The sequence below is a fragment of the Schistocerca gregaria genome, chromosome X, assembly GCF_023897955.1.
Source record: "Schistocerca gregaria isolate iqSchGreg1 chromosome X, iqSchGreg1.2, whole genome shotgun sequence".
NCBI lineage: Eukaryota > Metazoa > Arthropoda > Insecta > Orthoptera > Acrididae > Schistocerca > Schistocerca gregaria.
The window spans coordinates 331,140,687-331,162,587 of NC_064931.1; the positions used below are offsets into that span (position 1 = coordinate 331,140,687).

General features: G+C 44.5%; 1 protein-coding gene across 5 annotated transcripts in view; it reads left to right on the forward strand.

Moving 5' to 3' along the window:
• The window catches only part of LOC126299091 (Bardet-Biedl syndrome 2 protein homolog), a 159,376-nt gene extending 148,646 nt beyond the window's left edge, over positions 1-10,730 (forward strand). For all 5 annotated transcript variants that reach the window (XM_049990763.1, XM_049990766.1, XM_049990764.1 and 2 more), the window contains one exon: positions 10,325-10,730. The gene's annotated coding sequence lies outside the window, so the exon portion shown is untranslated. The remainder of the gene's footprint in view (positions 1-10,324) is intronic.
• The last annotated feature ends 11,171 nt before the right edge of the window (positions 10,731-21,901 follow it).

Sequence of the window (21,901 nt, forward strand, 5' to 3'; positions counted from 1 at the left end):
CCTCCATGCTGTTACCTCCCTTTTGCGTTTTCGTGTTATGCGTCAATGGGAAGACGAGTGGCTGGCTGTTGGTGACAATAAGCTGCGTCTGGTAAAGGCTACTATGCGACCATGGCGTATGTCCTACCAGTCATGCAGGCGGGATAGGGTTCTCCTCACTCGCCTCCGCATCGGGCACAGTCCCTTAACGCATGGTTTTTTACTCCAGTGGGAAGACCCCCCAATCTGCAGTGCTTGTGGCGTCCAGATTAATGTCCACCACATTTTACTTGACTGTCGTTTATTCTCTGACCAGAGGGCGGTGGTTTCTTTGCCACCAGATTTGCCCTCTATTTTGCAAGACGTCACAACGACTGTGGTTAAGGTCTTACGGTTTTGTGTCCTGTCCAATTTGTTGCCTCGGATTTTAGGGAGAGGGTTTTAATGTGCTGCTGGGTGACTGGCTCGCCCAGGTTTTAGGTAAGAGGTCCGCCAGTCACGATTACCTCCTTGTTTCCCTTTGGTTTCTGTTGTCTTTTCCTTGTGTTTCCTTTCCTTTTTTAGTGTGTTCCTTCTCCTCTTGTTTTACCTCTGTATGTGGGGATTTGGAGCTGCATCAGGTCTGCATCTTTTAGCCATTCTCCTTGATCGCTGTTCGTCTTAGTCCCTTCACTGCATGTGTTCCTGTTTTTATGTGCTTGGGCACTGATGACCACGCTGTTTAGCGCCCATAAACCTCAAACACACACACACACACACACACACACACACACACACACACACACACACACACACACACACACACACAACGGTTCAATCCTGCGTCCGGCCATCCTGATTTAGGTTTTCCGTGATTTCCCTAAATCGCTCCCGGCAAATGCTGGGATGGTTCCTTTCAAAGGGCATGGCCAAATTCCTTCCCTATCCTTCCCCAATCCGGTGAGACCGATGACCTCGCTGTCTGGTCTCCTTCCCCAAACAACACAACCCCAACCCTTCAGTGCGGACCAGCTGACAGACTCTCCCGGCATTGTGTAATCTGCTGTGAAATCCTTATCCAGTTCATCTTCTCCTATTATCTCCAGATTTGCTATTATGGTACCCCATGTTAACTGCACCTCTTCAATGCTAAAATTATGAATACTGACAAGCACAACCTTTTTTCCTTCTATCTGCCGCACGTAGGACACGCTACGGCTCGTAAAACACTTCATTTTATCCAGCGGCTCATTCTCAGACTAAGGTTCAATCGCACAACGAATTTACCGGCACGCTAGCTCCAACATCTGCCCAGATAATTTTCCCTGTACCCTTCAGTATAGTATCCCACGAGTTAACCCTAAGGGACCTTGTACGCAGTTTAGGTGGCCCACCCAACGTCTGCGTGGTTCCTTGCGACAGTAATGGTTTTTCGGCTGCAGAACCTAGGCTAAATTGTATTCCATCCAGTTCTCCTGTATGCCGTTCCAGGTTAATTTTTGCGTGATGCGCAACCAGGAAATCCAATCTGAGTATAACATCATAGCTGCTGCTAACAACTGGAAGAACTTCTACATTCGCCTGGAAGTTCCTCATTTCCACTTGGAAGTTTAACACCGCTGGTCCGAGTGACTTTACCTGTCCCCTACCCCCACCACTTAACCCCCAGCGTGGTGGTTTTAATTCTACTTTACCGAGTACAATTCTACTCACCTGAGACCCGGTATCCAATAAAAATTTGCACGGTCTGCCCCTCACCAAGCCGGTCAGAAAAAAGTCTGCCACTGATTCTGCACTATCAGTAATCCTTATCGGGGGTGCTGCACAGTTGACACATCACCCCTTGCCCTGTTTAACTGATGGGGATGAGGCCCACCTTGCGGTTTCCTATCGTGATTCTGCCAGGACGCATTGCAATTACGCTCCCAATGACTCCAATGTCTGCATTTCCTGCACTGCACTTCCTTGCAATCATGTGTAATGTGTCTCATCTGACCTAATCTGAAGCATTTTACTTCTGCATTAAATACTGCTTTCCTGTCCCGCATCTTTGTTACTGCTTCAACTTCCTCTAATGCCACAGCGATTCTGACTGCCTCATTGAGAGTCTTAGGGAATTCCATCCTAATCTTGCGGGAGGTTTCGGGTTGTATTCCCCACAAAAATGCGTCTAGTGCCCTCTGCTCAGCTTCCTGCAGAATGGCTTCATTAACCCTATCGGAATCCGTTAGCTCATAAGTGTTAACATTCATTTTTCAAATTCAGTCTACAGAAGCGTCTATTGATTCCCCATTCCTTTGGTACATTCTATTGAACTGTTCCCGATAATATCTAGACGTATTTTTCCTCCGATATCTTTCCAGCAACCATTTTTTGAATACTTCAAATGTCTGAGCATCCCTTAATTCTTCATGGCATGTAACATACGCTGTGGCATCCCCAGTTACTTTCAACTTAGCCACATGCAAAAGTGTTTCTGCACCCCAATTTCCCAATTTAGTGGCACCGAGCGAGGTGGCGCAGTGGTTTGCACACTGGACTCGCATTCTCCAGCCATCCTGATTTAGGTTTTCTGTGATTTCTCTAAATCATTTCATGCAAATGCTGGGATGGTTCCTTTGAAAGGGCACGGCTGATTTCCTGCCCAATCCTTCCCTAACCTGGGCTTGCGCTCCGTCTCTAATGACCTCGTTGTCGACGGGACGTTAAACACTAACCACCACCACCAATTTAGCGGCCGTGCTAAGGTTCTAAAAAAAAAATCACAACATCCTCCCCAGCTTTTCCCGAGAAAGAGGTGACCAAAGATGCAGCGTTAGTGTCAAGAATTACTGCATTAACAGGAAACCGTTCAATGCTCGCTTTATTAGACCGAGCAAGCTCTATCTCTAATTCTGACACTCGCTCAAGTAGCTGCTGAATAGCCATCTCAGCTGACAGACTGCTCCATCACTACCAGCTATCGAATCAAGACTACATTAAGCCCAGAAAGAACAGGAAGGGAAGACGGACTATGCTACAGGTTCAGACAAACCACCAAACGAAAAATTGGCACTTACTTGTCATGTTGCAGGAGTTGCTGATCCATTGTTGCCCTTCTAGCTGCCACATATCCTCTTCGATTACCAGCCACAATTTCCTCCAGATCCAGGGAGAAGACCACTACTGTCACCAATTGTAACAGGAGTGTGTGATGCGCAGATTGCCCGACTGACACCACTTGTAATGGGATGACCGGAGCAGGTGACATGATCGGGGTTGTAAGGCATGGCTGGGTAGAAGTAGGTGGCTGTTTCTAGCAATCTTCCTCATTATTGGTGGTTCTCCCAATACATTTTCCAGTAGCTCAGCCCCACCGCTCGTGTCATGGTGGAGACAAGCTGATGCACGCAGTCCGGGGAACGCAACGCCGTGCTCGGTCAGCGGCTGCGCAGGTAGTAGGAGGTTAGCAGCATGAGGCGCGGCCCAGCTCGCAGACGCAACGGCTTGTGATGATGCCGGGAGTCACCGATGCAGCAGCGGGTAACGCCCCCCCCCCCCCCCCCCCCACTGACCGGTCCTCGGAGAGTGCGTCACTGATGACGATGACGTGACAGTGACTGAACGCCCACTTCTGATGCCCTTAAATAGTGCAGACCGCTGCTGAATCTAACAGTTAAGCGGCGATGTGTTTATTAGAAGGGTCTCGATGAGTCGACTAACGCAACCTCGCCACACGCGGCCCAGGCCTGCGTAATTCTGCTAATGCTGCGTCCTGATGCCTTCACCTCTCTGTGGTGTTTTTATAATGTCAGGATTAGATATGGTTGTTCTTTTGATGTCGGGATTAGATATTGCTGTACGTTTTAGTAGAAAACCAAGGGCTGAAACAGTAATCCCTGTCACGTGCACTCAGTGCAATTCACCTGGGAACTTCACTCCATGCACTAAGTTGCACCCTGTAGTTTGCTGGGTATGCCATCAAAAAGCGCATTATGCCAGCCAGTGCTGTAAGAGCACCTAGCTCAGGTATGGGAAGCCTTAGTACCCCCAAAAACTTGGGTAATTTTTTTGAGGATAGGCCAGAAAAGCCACAAGATTTTTATTTTAAATAGAAATTCTGTAGAGTAAATACTTTAGGATGGTTAAGCACAGTAGAAGTACCTTGTAAATTGGTAACTAAAGGCGGGTATCGTGTAGGATTTAAGGTCATGGCAACTAAATATAAGTCAAGAATATTAGGAGGTGTAATCTGGAAAAATATGACCTCCAGTGAAAATAGTTAACAGCCACAACTTACTTCAATAAGATATAGTTAAGCTGTGATAACAGCACCAGTGAATTAGAATAATAATAATCAGTCATAGTGGTATTATTTGGTTAGGTTTTGTTGTCTTCAGACAATGTCTCAAAACAGCAAAAATACTAAGATACCTCAAGGAAGTGAGATGTGTCATTGGCCAAGATGTCATCAATTAAGCTGCTCCAGATCCCTTGAGAAGCAATGTTAATGATAGTAGATTCACCAACCATAGCCAACTAACCAAGAGATGTAACATAAGGGGATAGATAAAGACTAAAACAGTAAAAGGTTGTGGAAGTTCCAATAGATTCCTGATCACTGGGTCTTAAAAATGTGACAAAAGCAAAGTCACCACAGATTTCTGACTGTTGCAAGTACATCTTTCCTAATTGCTAAGATATAAGGTATGGTACAACAGGACAGTGCACAAACCACAAAATTCACACAGGCCAATAACACCAAACTGTAGAGCAGTGTGTGTATTGTTCAGTTTGCATAGGTCAGTTTTGTTCCCTGTGGGTTAATGAAAGGCTTAGATCACAGTATGTGTATAGTCGTTAACTATAGGTATTAAATTATTAAAGTAAACTTGTAGAAGATTATACAGATAGGTGCAGATAAAGAGGAAATTAAATCATAGTGCTAGTATCACCCTGATAACTGCCCCCCTCCAACATAGTGGTGCCAAAAGCTGCTCACCAACAAAGAACAAACTGGCAAAGAACAGAGCCAATCATGAAGTACGAACTTAGCGTATGTGCCAAATGCTAGTGAGACAGAAAAGGACATGTGAACAATGTAAAGCATCAAGTATCACTTTGAGAGAAGTATGGGAGACAGAGTGTAAATAATAGTGTATATGTAACAGTGCTTATGTTTCAAACAGCTCACAAGTAGGCATCTAGAGGGCAGGAGTTTTCTAGGAGGGAGGAAGCATAACGGCACATGCCACAGCTGCAGCCAAGAACCATATTGAGGACATTAGTAGCCATCTCCTTCAGTTGATGTCAGTGACTTGCCGGCGCAACATCCAGCAGGAGCCAAGCACTTCCACAGTTCCACCCACTGCCATGTGGCAACGGCTGGGCTTATGTCACTGGCCACTGTCCAAGATGCTTTCATGTGACATAGGTACTCAGCTTTTTCTGCATACTCATCCCCCTACTCCCCATCCTTGCCCATTCCCCATCCTTTCCCTCCATGCCCCACCTCCCCCTCCATGCCACTCCTCCCTCTCCACAAACAAACCTTCTTCCTCTCCACACCCCTTCTCACCCCTTGCTCTGCCCTCGCTCCCCCCTCTGCCCTCGCTCCCCCCTCTGCCCTCACCCCCCCCCTCTGCCCTCGCTCCCCCCTCTGCCCTCGCCCCCCCCTCTGCCCTCGCTCCCCCCTCTGCCCTCGCCCCCCCTCTGCCCTCGCCCCCCCTCTGCCCTCGCCCCCCCCTCTGCCCTCGCCCCCCCCTCTGCCCTCGCCCCCCCCTCTGCCCTCGTCCCCCCTCTGCCCTCGTCCCCCCTCTGCCCTCGTCCCCCTCTGCCCTCGCCCCCCCCGCCCTCTGCCCTCGCCCCCCCCGCCCTCTGCCCTCGCCCCCCCGCCCTCTGCCCTCGCCCCCCCGCCCTCTGCCCTCGCCCCCCCCGCCCTCTGCCCTCGCCCCCCCGCCCTCTGCCCTCGCCCCCCCACCCGCCCTCTGCCCTCGCCCCCCCACCCGCCCTCTGCCCTCGCCCCCCCACCCGCCCTCTGCCCTCGCCCCCCCACCCGCTCTCTGCCCTCCCCCCCCCCCCCCCCGCCCTCTGCCCTCGTAAAAATAAAGTGCATGTTACTTTAACTGCTCTTGTGACCGTCGTTCAGAATCTGACTGTATGGCATTGTGCATCAATCTAGAGACCGAATATTTACATCGTTTGGGAAAAATAATTTCCTCGAGTTCAGTTCATGGTCTCATTGATTGTTTTAACAGGCTCATACTGTGGCATACCTAAAAACAAAGTTGTTGAAATATAACTCAGAAATTATTTTATATTGTTTTTAGATTTAATTGTGATGCGCCGTTTGCTGTTGAAGGCATTTGGTACAGCTATCTACAAAAAGTCGCTCATGTGGGCATGAATGATACCAGCCACCTTGTTGTCTCAGAAATCATTCTTTGTTTCTTTAGATGGTTTTGTGAGTTGGTGAAGGCAGATAGCCTTGTAGACAGGGTGGAAATATGACTCAGGATATAGAGCATCATCCTCAGAATTAATTATGATACCCTAGTTAGGAGCTGAGTTGAGTGTTTAAGTGGCAGACTCAAATGATTTGCAATAGTCTTGAATGATAAATCTTCATTTCTGTTGTCAAATGTAGAATTGTGTGGTCCCACTGAGTATGTCATTTGTACCCTTCATAAAGGAAGCAGCTCTTCATGTAGTGGGTACCTGAGCGCTCTTCTGGTTAGAAGAACCCATCCATAGGCTTGATGATGAATTAAGTGTCATATTCAGAAAGAGGACTAGCTCAGCCACATCACATAGGGGTTTCATCTTTGCAGATAAGGAAGAGGAAACATTAATGTGGTACTGATTGCAGGAGCATTCATTATAAGGTCCTACAAATAATCTTGCTTATAACAATGACCACACAGTAGCAGCTGAGACTTGAATTCCTATTTAAGAATATACTGCAAGGATAGGATGGACACCCATTGTGGCATTTGTAGTGCTGTGAACAACTTGATAAGATCTAATGGTGTTATCACAGTTCAAAATAGAAAATAGTCTGGTTAAAATTAGGTCAAGCATATTAATTGGATGCATTTATAGATCACCTGCCTCAGTAGCTTTAGTGACAGAATGGTTCAAAGGCCACTTGGAGATAAAATTTCTTGGTGAAACTGGTTGCAAGGACAAGGATTCATATGAGATTATTGTGAATGTCTCCTCTGAAAATTACCTTGGAAAATCACTCATGGTAACTAACAGAGTTAAAATATCTGATTGAGAAACAAAAAAGAGGGAATCGGTTATTGTATGGTTATTATAATATCAGTGATTACTGGTGTTAAAAGTAATGTTAGGAAAGGTTGCAAAATGTTTCTGCCTAACAGAGGTCATCCTCTTCTTCTTTAGATAGCTGGCTGTCTTGGTGAAGACAACTAGCCTTTCATTCAAAGATTATTTAAGCAATTGACATTCAGCATTTGTTTATAGGTGTGAGAATGTGGAATGTAAATGGAAATGGTTAAAATTATTGTACAGTATGCTGAAGACAATTATATCCTGGGCAAGGTTGTGAGAAATGGAAAAGAGTGCTGTGGTTTAGTACCCAGATAACATATTACAAATTTAAACAATGGCGAAGTCTAACTGACGAACAAAAATTATATGAAGCCAAAATAAATGTAAGCAGAGAAAAGTGAGAAGCATTCAATGAACCCAAAAGTAAAATTCTGGTAACCAATGTGATGAAAAACTGTAAAGTACTTTTGGTCTTATGTAAAGTCAGTAAATGGAGCAAAGCTGTTTATCCTGTTGTTTAATATTAATACTGACACCAAAGTAGTTACAGACACCGAGGGGGCCAACATACAGAATTTGGCACTCCAAAATTGTTTTGCTGGGGAAAATTGCCGTATGGTTCCCTTTCACTTTCATTGCACAAACACGGAAGTGACAGATATTAGGGCAAGTGACAGTGGAATGGAAAATAACTAAAAATTAGAAAGGCTGTAGGACCTAATGAGATACCTGTATTACTCTGTACAGATTATACAAGACACTGTAGCAATGAAAGCATTCTAAAGGACTAGAAAAAGAAGGTATTGATGATTCCCATTCTCAAGAAGGGTCGGCAGACAGATGAGTATAATTATAGGCATATACTGTTACCTAATCTGTTTTAGAATTGTCGAACATTTTTTACACTACTGGCCATTAAAATTGCTACACCAAGAAGAAATGCAGATGACAAACAGATATTCATTGGACAAATATATTATATTAGAACTGACATGTGATTACGTTTTCATAGACCTTGAGAAATCAATACCCAGAACAACCACCTCTGGCTGTAATAACGGCCTTGATATGCTTGGGCATTGAGTCAAACAGAGCTTGGATGGTGTGTACAGGTACAGCTGCCCATGCAGCTTCAGCACAATACCACAGTTCATTAAGAGTAGCGACTGGTGTATTATGATGAGCCAGTTGCTCGGCCTCCATTACGACATTTTCAGTTGGTGAGAGGTCTGGAGGCTGTGCTGGCCAGGGCAGCAGTCGAACATTTTCTGTATCCAGAAAGGCCCGTACAGGACCTGCAACATGCGTTCATGCATTATCCTGCTGAAACGTAGGGTTTCGCTGGAATCGAATGAAGGGTAGAGCCATGGGTCGTAACACATCTGAAATGTAACGTCCACTGTTCAGAGTGCCGTCAATGCAAACAAGAGGTGATCAGACGTGTACCAGTGGCACCCCATACCACCACGCCGGGTGATACGCCAGTATGGCGATGACGAATACACGCTTCCAATGTGTGTTCACCGTGATGTCGCCAAACACGGATGCGACCATCATGCTGCTGTAAACAGAACCTGGATTCATCCGAAAAAATGACGTTTTGCCATTTGTGCATCCAGGTTAGTCGTTGAGTACACCATCACAAGCGCTCCTGTCTGTGATGCAGATTCAAGGTTAACCGCAACCATGGTCTTCAAGCTGATAGTCGATGCTGCTGCAAACGTCGTCGAACTGTTCGTGCAGATGGTTGTTGTTTTGCAAACATCCCCATCTGTTGACTCAGGGATCGAGAATTGGCTGCACAATCCATTACAGCCATGCGGATAAGATGCCTGTCATTTCAACTGCTAGTGATATGAGGCCGTTGGGATACAGCACGGAGTTCCGTGTTATGCTCCTGAACCCACCAATTCTATGTTCTGCTAACAGTCATTGGATCTCGATCAACGCGAGCAGTAATGTCGCGATACAAGAAACCGCAATCACGATAGGCTACAACCCGGAAACGTGATGGTGCACATTTCTCCTTTTTACACGTTGCATCACAACGACGTTTCACCAGGCAACTCTGGTCAACTGCTGTTTGTGTATGAGAAATCGGTTGGAAACTTTCCTCATGTCAGCACGTTGTAGGTGTCGCCACCAGCGGCAACCTTGTGTGAAAGCTGTGAAAAGCTCATCATTTGCATATGACAGCATCTTCTTCTTGTCGGTTAAATTTCCCATCTGTAGCACGTCATCTTCGTGGTGTAGCAATTTTAATGGACAGTAGTGTGTGTATGTTTTAGCACCTTTTTGGAAACTGGAAACCTACTGCATTGGAATAAACTTTATTCCATGAGCATAAACCTTGTGAAAATAATTAGTCTATACTTTCATGGAATTTGGGTGGCAGTGGATAATAGTACCCATGTTGATGCTCTGCTCCTCAACTTCTAGAAGATGTTTGATACAGTTCCACACTGTTGCTTAGTGAACAAAAGATGAGCATGTGGGATATTGGACCAGATATGTGATTTGACCAGTTACTTCCTACCAGGTGGAACTCAGTATGTTGTTCTTAATGGTGTGAAAGATATAAAAGTAATTTTTGGTGTACACCAAAGATGTCACAGGGCTGTCTCTGTTCCTATTATATATCCCAGATCCTTTGAATAAAATTGAAAGCTTCCTGAAGCTGTTAGAAGATAATGTGCCATTCAATAGAAAAGTCAAAATGTCAGAAAATGGAATTGAAATGCAAACCTTGTGTAGGAACTGGCAGTGATACTGTTGCATCAATTCCATATTCTCACAAATTATGAGATTACAACAAAAACGAGCAGCAATGTAGCTGACTGATAAACTGCACTTCATGCCAGTTTGACATTTGTTACGTGTCACATGCATGGTATACAATTTTTATGGTCAGCAGTATAACATATGTCATGATTTCTTAGCAGGTTTCTGTGCTTTGTGTATTCTGTTACAAGTTGAGAATTCATTATTTTTACTTTTTAAATTCTTGTTGGCATGGATTACATCTCTGTTATTAGCTACTGTGTTGCATATATGTAGTAATATAAAATAATTATACCATACTCATTTTCAGATTTGAGTGCCAAAACAGTGCCTACATAATGGTGTCTTCAGCTGTTAAGAGGTTTTGTTTATGCTCTCTTGCACATGTTGAAACACAATGTTAAACAAATATCCTGAAAACCACTACCTGTTTGATATCTTATTTTTTGTAAGAAGGAAAGGCAAATAAAAGAAGATATGGAGCTGGAATAACACATTTCTAACACAATGACAACATTGCCTTTGAAGTTTGTCTGTGCTTAAAAATATCCATGTCATCTCTTAAATATACCCTGTCCTCACTGTGCTGACATTTACTGTCATGTAATTGAGATCACAGTTTTGTTACTCTTATTCATACTTACGTGCTGTGTAAACTTATGTGTGTTACTTATAGGACTGTGATATTGATTTCATAAATTAAAAAAAAAAAGAAAAATTTATTTCTCTCCTGTCTATTATTCAGAACCCTTCTTTTAAATATTATACTTGTGATTTTTTATTTTTCCATGTTTGACACACCTTTGTATTTGTGAACATAAAATGGTGACTTAAGGCAATCATACTTCACACAGAAATGCAATATTGTATTTCCTTTAAAAACTAAATTATGTATCTCAATGTCAACTTGGTTCATAAGAACGTGAGAGAGAGAAAAAATAAAGTAAATGACCTGTTAGTTAAGATGATCTCAGCTGCTGGAAAGAAATGTATTTGTTTGAACACTATATGGCCAATGAGACAGAATCTCTCATTAAGTGGTTACATATAAGCTGCTTAGATCCACCATAGATAAGGGAGAAGTTTTCATTTTCTTATAAAAATGAGTGTGAAATCAAAAATATGGAGATAAGTACATTTTTATAGGCTAGGATATACAAACATTTGCTTGTGAATTATTGTACAGTATAACATTTGTGATTGTTACAGTATACAGATTTCCACTGGATAATTTGGAAATTTTCATGACTAATTTCTTTTCCTTATTATGATATCTCAGGCAGAAAAAAGGGATTATTGATTTGTAGCAATTTTAATGCAAATTTCCTAAAGGAACCTGTCAAGAAAAGTGAGCTAGAAATATGGTTTAGTGTCTTTTGTAAAGGTACGTTACACCTGAGCTAGTGGGGACCTGCGAAGCTTATTTATAGTAAGAGATGTATCTGATGCTCCTCTGAAACAGTGCAAACTAACTCAAGTCCATATCCCAAAGCAAAAAAGTTCAGTTTGTACCATGTCAAAGTTTTTCCAATGACAAATAGCGTCCATGATAATTGCATCTAAGACAAACCAGTAGCACACTTGCCACGCATTCCACAGGTCACATCACAACTGACTCTGACTGACTGACTGGTGTTCGGCCTGCTTATATGTCGGATCGTGGCATGGTCCCGTCAGAGTCACAGTTTGGACTTCAAAAGGAAGCTTTTTATACTTTCACTGAGCACATAATAACTATCATCAGTTGGGATGTTCTGTGACTTATTACATTTGATTGTGTCATTCCTAATATTCTATTAGAGAAATTAAATTTTTATGTAATATAGAGTCCAGCACATGCCTGGTATAGTTCCTGTTGAAGTGGGATGCAGAAAGTTACGCTAGGATGTTTGAGTAATATGAACAGAGATGCTATCTTACCAACATGGGAAGAAATCAAAATGGGCATCTGCAGGGTTTGATCTTGGGCTCCATTACTGTCCTTGCTCTTTGTTAATGATCTACCATTTTATTTGAATCAGGAGGCAAAATTAGTCCTTTAGAAAGATGATAAAAGCATTATTTTCAAGCATTCAAATAAGCATAGGAAAAATAGTAATTGATGGTTTTGTTAAAGTCATTAACTGATTTTGCCCTAATGGGCTAGCATTAAACTTTCAATAAAACACAACTCATCCAATTGTGTACTGTAAAGAAAAACCCATCTGCTGTAAATGTAGACAGCAAAAAAGTAAGAAACAGGACAAAAAGTTTCAAGTTCTTGGGTGTGCACAATGATGAATGCTTAAATGGGAAAAAAACATATAACAGATCTGCTAAACACTTTTGCCATAAGAATAAGTACTAAATTTATGGGTGTATATTTTGCATATTTTCATTCACTGATGTCCTATGGGTTAATATTTTGGGGTAACTCCTCACCCAGACAAAAATAAAGCAATTAGAATTGTGTTTTAGTTTGTACACCTACATCTTCCAGGCTTCTGTTTAAACAATTTCAGATATTAAACCACAATCTCATGGTGCATTTATCCATTCACGAAATTTGTAGTCAACTGTTCATTGCAGTCTGAGAGTAATAGAGGTAAAAGCTCATGGAAATATAACCCTTTGACTCAGCTAGAAGTTTCTAACCATCTTCTCTTTGGTAACTGCACAACATTATTATATCACTTCCATGCCATGTTATACACACTCTTGACCTTCAGAACACATGCAATGCCTATGTGCATTTTAATTGGGCTACTGTTGGTGAAGGAACTCTTAATCGTTAGACGAGAACCTACTCTTTGCGTAACTATGTGAGTGGTGTAGTATTTGATAAAGGCTGACAGCATCATATTGCATCATGAGAGAAGTTAAAAAGTCACAACTGTCATTACTAATCACCGATCTTTATCAGTCCGAGTGACCTTTAATAAATTTGAAGAACCAACTGCTGGACTGGACATATGCAGTTCTGTCAATCTATGATCAATTGGCTCTTTGCAGTATCTCGGTACAGAAAAATCTCAAGAGAATAGTTCAAATATATGAAGTCAGAAAGTCACTAAAGAAACAATAATGTTTACTCACACTTCAATAAACCTTTCTAAGTATATTTATTTGACCAATATCTCCTCCAGATAACCATTAACTCACTGATTTAACTCAAGGCTGCCACCAATAACGGCATGTAGTAGGGTCAGATCACTACCCCTAACCTTGACGGTCACATCTGTCAATTAGTTATACCTACAGCAAACCTGTCTCCATAAAGTTTGATATGCCCAGCCAAAAATAATAAAGTATGTCTATTAAAGCCAAAAATTTCTGATAACTCTCCTCGTCATGGTCTTGCTAAACTTGTTTTCTTCCCGTCTTGAAAACCCATTACTGATTGTCCAGTTTAATGATTTCTAAGCTGCTCTCCAAATTAAGCATTTAGGCCTCGTAGCTAATCAACACTGAGGCTGCAACATGATTGGCTTTTTTCTTATCCACAGACATTATTCTGTGCAGCTAGTAGTAGATACCCTGTAGTTGGTATTCGCATCTGACAGAATCATTTATAAACAAGTTTTGCAATATTAGTGACCAGAAAACATTGACATTGCGGGTAACCCTAAGAATACTGGTCTAGTGAAAGCTTACCCAAGTACCACACTGTGCTCAGACTTGAGCATCACCCATCCCCTTAATGCTACTAAAAAAAGAGTATATTCCAGCCTATCATGCAGTTTGGAATATCTGAAGATACGACCATGGCTCACACCTGCATAATTTACAACAGCTGTTTCCTCCATTTCAATGAAGCATGTGAACTAACTCTTTGTATTGAAATCCAGATGAGATGATTATTCTTCCGAAAACCATCCTTGCCAGGTATATTTTAAGCTGACACTGACAAGATTGTATCAGTATTGTAACATCATTTAGCTTTCATTGCCAGAGTTGATTGCAGTGTTGCATGAGGTGTTCTTATTTGGCTGCTACTTCAAATATTTGATGCCCCCTGTGTTTGACTATGGATCCAAAGGCCTGGCTTTTGATCATTGGTTTGGCTATCTGTCACTTCAAGGGTCTGAGAAAGGAAAGGGCAACATACGATCTTCCACAGCAGTGTGCTTAGTAAAAACACAGTTGTGTTCAAACCAACCTTTGGATTGATGACAGATTCACTTATGACCAATGATGACCTCCCAAGTTCAACATCTTGGTAAAGGTCACGGCCAGCATTACCAAGTTTATGCCCACATTTGTTATGAGTGAAACATAAAGCATTATGCTGTGGCTTATTGCATCAGCTCTGACCACAGAAACACTCAGTGTCAGGTGTCCTTAATTTGCTCCACCGAGTCAGTAGTTACAAGCACAACTACTTCTTGAATTAAAGATTTGACATAAAGACATTTTGCATCCCCCCTGCAGGTCCAGGGGTTAGAATAGGCCTGAGGTATTTGTGCCTGTTGTAAGAGGCGACTAAAACGAGTCTCACACCTTTCAGCCTTTATGTGATGGTGCCCTGTAGGGTTTGACCTCCATTTTTCAAAATTTCCTGAAGAGCGAGCCAATTGGGGAAGGGCGCCTTACATGGTGCATCGTGTCCATCGTGCATTGAGATCATTACCCCACTTTTTCATCGTGGCATTGCAGTCCCGCTCATCCTCCATCTCGTCAGCAAGGACACCTACCTGGGGGCATTTTACTCCTCCCACTGTGCAGTGTCATTTTTTGTGCTCACGAGGACCATGGAATTCCTTGCACCTCATATCCAGCACAATAGCCAGTCCGTTGTGGTGGGGCTGCCATGTACCCTGTAGGTTGCAGCCCCCTGACTACACAGGCATCGCTCTGCTGATGCCTGTGCTGTTAACTCCCCATGTATGCCAAGGAGTAGATGCCCATCACCCTGGGGCATCGGGACTCCCGGCAGTGGCCTTACTGCCAGGTGTCCTTTGCTACGGCTGGATGGCACCCGCAGGGAGGGCCCCTGGTTGGAGTGGGTGGCATCAGGGCGGATGACGCACAATAAAGCGTACCACATTGTCACTTGCTGGTGATCAAACACCAGCAGTCGCTAAGCGTTCAAAGTCTCAGTGCAATGCAAGGAAGTATGATCCTAAATCATTCCCCTCCCTGGCCAGACCATGGGAGGAATGCCAGGCTAAGGATGACAGTGAACCTTATTCGCCCCAGTACCTTGCATGTACGAGAGCTGATGGGGACTCCTTTGTCTCGATGAAGCCTCAGTTTTTTGCAGTGCATTTAGAGGACAAGTTTGGGGAGTTGGAGGGCTTGTCCAAAATGTGGTCAGGGTCAGCCTTAATAAAAACACCATCCTCTGCCCAGTCAAGGGCATTACTACTAGCGACAAACTGGGGGATGTTTCTGTTACCATCACACTTCATAAGAGCTTAAGTATGGTCCAGGGTATAATATTCCACAGGGACCTTGTTTTACAGTCTGACGACGAGTTGAGTGCCAACTTATAGTGATGAGGAGTTCATTTTGTCTGGCTTGTCCATTGGCGTCCGAGGCATAATCAGGTTGCCACCGGTGCCTTCATCTTGGCCTTCGAGGGTGACACATTACCTGGGAAGGTCAAGGTGATGGTCTACTGCTGTGATGTCAAGGCATATGACCATCCCGTTTGCTCACCAGACTGCAGGATTTTACAGCGATAAAGGTAAGTCATGGAATACAAGACCCTGGACCGACTGACCTACACTAACGCCAAGAGGAAATTTGAGCACCTACATCCTGTGGCTATGACCACCTCTTACGCTGCCACTACGAGAATAGTTGTAGGTCTATCAGTTCCGCGAGTTCCCGTCGGTTCTCAGAGCGGGAAGACTACACCTGCCTCTTTGATAGGGGAGGGCTGCACTTCCCTCCCTGTTGCTCCCACACCACGTACCTCAGGAGCACTGTCCCCCCCCCCCCACCCCCCAACCATCAGGTACACCAGTCCCCACTTCTCAGCCAGAGAAGCGTAAGTCTTCTTCAGCTCCTGTCGCTAGGAAGGGGTCCCTTGGGTCACTCCCTTCCCAGGTTTCTGCTAGTGGGCAAGATGACACCCACCAGTGGCTGAAGTGCCCAAAAGCAGCTGGTTGTAGGGTTTCCCAATCATCCTCAGTCCCAGAGACTGAATGAGTGAAGGCCTCCCAGCCAGAGAAACCCAAGGATCAGTGAGAGAAATCAAGAAAGAAGACCCCGAAGACAAAAGGAATTGTCGTGGCACTCACACCACTGCTGCCTACAAGCTGTGCGTCTGAGGATGAGGTGAAGTTTCTGGCGTCTGCTGAGGACCTAGATCTCGCCAGACCCTCAGACACAATGGATATAGCCTGTTCAGGAAATAAGTTGGTGACAATAGGTGACCCTGAGGTGTAGACTACCTCATTGAGTGTTTCATGCCTTTCCAGTCTGATGAGCACATCATCCTCCAGTGGAATTATGGTAGTTTTTTCCACCACCTGTCTGTGCTGTGGCAACTGTTAAGCTTTACATCTGCTTTCTGCATTGCCCTCCAGGAAACCTGGTTCACGACGACACGGACCCATACCCTTTGCGGCTACAGGGGATATTACAAGAACTGTAGCGAATATAATGGTGTGTCTGGTGGAGTTTGCGTTTATGTCCTGAACTCGGTATGTAGTGAACTTGTGCCCCTTCAAACTCCTCTTGAAGCTGTGGCTGTCAGGATATGGATGATGCAGGAAATAACTATCTGCAACGTGTATCTCCTTGCAGGTGGTGTGGTACCCCTGAAGGTATTGGCTGCACTAATTGATCAACTCCCTAAACCTTTCCTACTTGTGGGAGATTTTAACGCCCATAACCCCTTGTGGGGTAGTACCATGATTACTGCCCATGGCAGAGATGTAAAAAATTTACTGTCCCAACTCAACCTCTGCCTCTTAAATACTGGGGCCACCACACATTTCAGTGTGGCTCATGGTAGTTACTTGGCCATTGATTTATCAATTTGCAGCTCAGGACTCCTTCCATCTATCCACTGGAGAGCACATGACGACCTGTGTGGTACTGACCACTTCCCCATCTTCTTATGACTCCCCGGCATCATGCCCATGGACGCCTACCAAATGGTCTTTGAACAAGGAAGAGTAGGTAGCCTTCACCTCTGCTGTTACTGTTGAATCTCCCCCACATTGTGCCATCAATGTCGTGATTGATCAGGTCACTACAACGATAATTTCTGTGGCAGAAAATGTGATCCCCCATTCTCTAGGGTGCCCCGGCAGAAGTTCCTTGGTGTTCGCTGGAAGTCACTGAGGCAATTAAAGAGCATGGGCGTGCTCTACAGTAACATAAACGGCACCAATCCATAGAGCACCTAATAGCCTTTAAGTGCCTCTGTCCCTGCATTTGCCTGCTTATAAAATGACGGAAACAGGAGTATTGGGAGAGGTACGTGTCAACCATTGGGTTCCATACGTCACCTTCCCAAGTCTTTTTGGGTACCAGACACTAATGTGTCCCTGGCATTAACATCAATGGCATGCTCTCTACCGACACAACACGATTGGCAAGCACTTTGCTGAGCACTATGCTCGAGCCTCTACCTCGGAGAATTACCCTCCATACTTTCGCACCCTCAAACAGCAGATGGAAAGGAAAGTCCTCTTGTTCACTACACACCACAGGGAACCCTATACCACCCCATTTACAGAGTGGGAGCTCCTCAGCGCCCTTGCACAATGGCCTGCCACAGCTTATGGGCCAGATCAGATCCACAGTCAGATGATTAAACATCTCTCTTCTGACTACAAGCGATATCTCCTCATGATCTTCAACTGGATCTTGTGGGATGGCATATTTCCATCGCAACGGCAGGGGAGCACCATCTTTCCGGTGCTAAAACCCAGTAAAAATCCGCTTGATGTGGATAGCTATTGGCCCATCAGCCTAACCAACGTTCTCTGTAAGCTGCTGGAAAGTGTGGTGTGTTGGCGGTTGGTTTGGGTCCTGGAGTCACGTGGCCTACTGGCTCCATGTCAGGGCGGCTTCTGCCAGGGTCCCTTGAGTCTGCCATCCGAAGAGCCTTCTCGAGGTGGCAGCATCTGGTTGTCATCTTTTTTGACTTACGGGAAGCATAAGACATGACCTGGCAACATCATATGCTTGCCACATTGTACAAGTGAGGTCTCTGGGGCCCGATCTTGATTTTTATCCAAAACTTTCTGTCACTCTGTACTTTCTGTGTCCAAGTTGGTGCCTGCCATAGTTCCCCCCGTATTCAGGAGAATGACATTCCACAGGGTTCCGTATTGAGTGTATCTCTATTTTTAGTGACCATCAATGGCCCAGCAGCAGCTGTAGGGCCGTCGGTTTCCCCTTCTCTGTTTGTGGGATGACTTTCGCATTTCAAATTGCCCCTCCAGTACTGGTGTTGCTGAGCGGCACCTACAGGGAGCCATTCACAAGGTGCAGTCATGGGCTCTATCCCACAGCTTCCAGTTTCCAGTCATGAAGTTGTGTGTCATGCAATTCTATCAGCATTGTACCATTCGTCTGGAACCTGAACTTTATCTTAATGATGATCCACTCGCCGTAGTGGAGACGTATCGATTCATAGGACTGGTTTTCGATGCCCAATTGACTTGGCTATCTCACCTCCATCAGCGTAAGCGAGAGTGCTGGCAGCACTTCAGTGCTCTCCAGTGCATGAACAACACCAATTGTGGTGCAGATCGCTCTACGCTGCTGCAGCTGTACAGAGTCCTTGTTCAATCCCACCTTGACTATGGAAGTCTGGTTTATGGATCTGCGGCACCCTCGGCATTGTGTTTCCTTGACCCAGTGCACCACTGTGGTGTTCACCTAGCAAGGGGAGCTTTTAGAATCAGTCTGGTGACAAGTGTCCTGGTGGAGGCCAGAGTCCCTCCATTACAGATCTGATGTGCACGACTGCTCACCAGTTATGTTGTACACATTCGTAGTTCTCCTGAGCATCCGAATTACCATCTCCTTTTCCCACCCACTGCAGTTCATCTCCCGCAACAGTGGCCCAGGTCAGGGCTCACAACTTCAGTTCACATGCGATCCCTTCTCTCTGAACTGGAGTCCTTCCCTTTACCACCTCTACTTGAGGTCCATTCACGTACACCCCTATGTGGTACACCATGGCCGAAGCTTCGTCTGGTCTCTGTTAACCTGTTAACCCTGCCGCTCTCCTCTGTCACTTCCTCTCGATTCTTGATGTGTTCCGGGGCTCTGAAGTTGTTTATACCAATGGCTCAATGGCTGATGGTAATGTTGGCTTCGCCTATGTCCACAGAGGCCATATTGAACAGCATTCCTTGCCCACTGGCTGCAGCATATTCCCTGCAGAGCTTGTGGCCATATCTTGTGCACTTCAGTACATCCATTCCTGTTCTGATGAGTCATTTTTTCTCTGTTCTGACTTCCTGAGCAACTTACAAACTATTGAGCAGTGCTACCCTCGCCATCATTTGTTAGTGAACGCCTGGGAGTCCATCTCTGCCATAGAATTGTCCAGTCGCTCAGTGGTGTTTCTATGGACCCCAGGACACGTCGGAATCCCAGGAAATGAACTTGCTGACAGGCTGACCAGACAGGCTACAAGGAAACTGCTCTTGAAGATGGGCATCTCTAAAACTGACTTGCATTCTGTCTTAGGCCGCAAGGTTTTTTGCCTTTGGGTGACGGAGTGGCATAACAGTATGCGCAACAAACTGTGTGTCATTAAGGAGACTGCAAACGTGTAGAAGTCTTCCCTGTGGGCTTCTCGCAGGGAATCAGTTGTCCTTTATCGAATCTGCATTGGCCATACATGGCTGACACATGGTTAGCTCCTCTGTCACAAGGACTCACCTCGGTGTCACTGTGACTCCCAAATGACAGTGTCCACCTCTTGCTGGATTGCCCACTTTTAGCCACTTTGGAGCGAACTTTTAACATTCCCAGGACCCTAGCTTTGGTGTTGGGTGACAGTTTTATTCATGAGGGTGGGTTTTATCATTTGATCTGAGTTTTAGCACATATCCTTTGTACCTCTGTCCCCTCCATCCTAGGGCTTTTTGTGTGGAGGTTTTAATGTGTTGCAGAATGGTTGGCTTCTCCTTTTTTTACTCTCATGGTCAGCCAGCCATAGTAATTTCCTTTCTTGCTTTTAATCTCCGCTCCCTGTTCCTTGCGTCTCTCTGTGGCTTTCTTGTCCTGTTTTGTTCATTGTAGTGTTTGTTGTCCTTCTGTCATTCTTTGGGTTCTCCCTTTCTCCTGTTATTATGCTGTACATCTTCTTTCTTTCTTTCTTTCCCTTGGGTAATTGTACTACTGGGAACAAGGGACTGATGACCTTGCAGTTTGGTCCCTTCTCTCCCCCCCCCCCCCCCCCCCCTGCCCCCCCGTCCTCCCCCGACTTTTGAACCAACCAACATTTTGCGTTGTGAACACAGAACGTTACACTTATGATGAGGATCCCATAGGTTAGCCAACTGGGATTTGTACAACTGTCTCACATTCTTCTGACACCGGTTTCAACTTAGTTTAGCAGTGTGTGTGTGTGTGTGTGTGTGTGTGTGTGTGTGTGTGTGTGTGTGTGAAAATGATTGAAGAGAAAAGTACACAAGATGTTGAGCAAGAAGTGCTTGGTTCTAGGACTGGTTGTAATTTGTGAATCAGCTAAAAATGTAGCTTATAGAAGATAATAAAAAAGCAGACTGAACTCTTAGTAGCGTTACAAAACAATGCTCTGGCATGCACTTCAGCAGGTCACTCTGCTGGTGATACTGTGTATCAGACTCTTTCTGAATTTGCTGTTGCACTTGTTGTGACTGTTCCCACCATTCAATAAACTAAGAATATGTGATGGTTTGAGCTCTCCATCACCAATTAAATGTGACAACCTGACGTTACCAAGACTGATCTCTTCCGCACACCATATCCATGCAGTGACCAGTGCTATGTCAGTAGAGGGAACATTATGACTACAAGTAACATAATCCTGAATCAGTACCTATGAATTGAAGTCAGCATCATTCTACGCAATACACTCATTCCAACAGAATTCCAAATCAAAGGCCAGGTCCAGAAACCAAAGTAATAGCTGTATTCAAGGACTGGCTTCAGTAATGAAATACAAACTGCTCAATCCTCCCACTGTGTCAGGTAACTGTTTCTAGTAGAGGGCTAACAGTTATCTCCATGTAACATGTTTGTCGTGATCCCTACATGGCTGCTGAGGACAGAACTATCAGCTGTACAAATAATATCACAGCTAATCTTTAAGTTCATCTCCATATTGCTGGACTGCCAGTATATTAGATCTATCATCTCACAAGATCACAACACTCAGTGCAAGTGGGCTTGACTCATGAGCCGATATCTTCGACAGCAGAAAATTTAGTGCTTGCAGTAGAAAATTTCCTGGCTGGAATCCCATGTAGCATGTTTCAGATGCTCTCAGGTATGTATGTACGCTTGAATTGCTCTGTCCCAGACCCTTTCATTATGAGGAGCAGCTCTGTGAGAAGTGTGACATTCACTTTCTGTTGAAATGATTGACACTACTTTGACTGCATCACACACCACTTTCTGTAATGTATTGCTGCTTCGTGGATTTGTGCTTCATGTTTACATTGTGTATGCTGTACCAAATGAACATATATCTCTACATGTCAAACAGGACCTCAGGTGGAAGAGAAATAATTTGTATGGAACTGTGTTTGCATATTTGATGTATTCCATGGCATGTGTTCTACAGATTCATCATTTTGTGGTCATATGTTTCAGCTAAGAATATTTCTGATATTGTTTCTCTTGATTTATGGAAACCAGTCATCTACTAACAGATGAATAAATGCCCTTATTGTTGCAATACATCAATAGACCTTGATGCATTGTACAAACCACTGGTTTT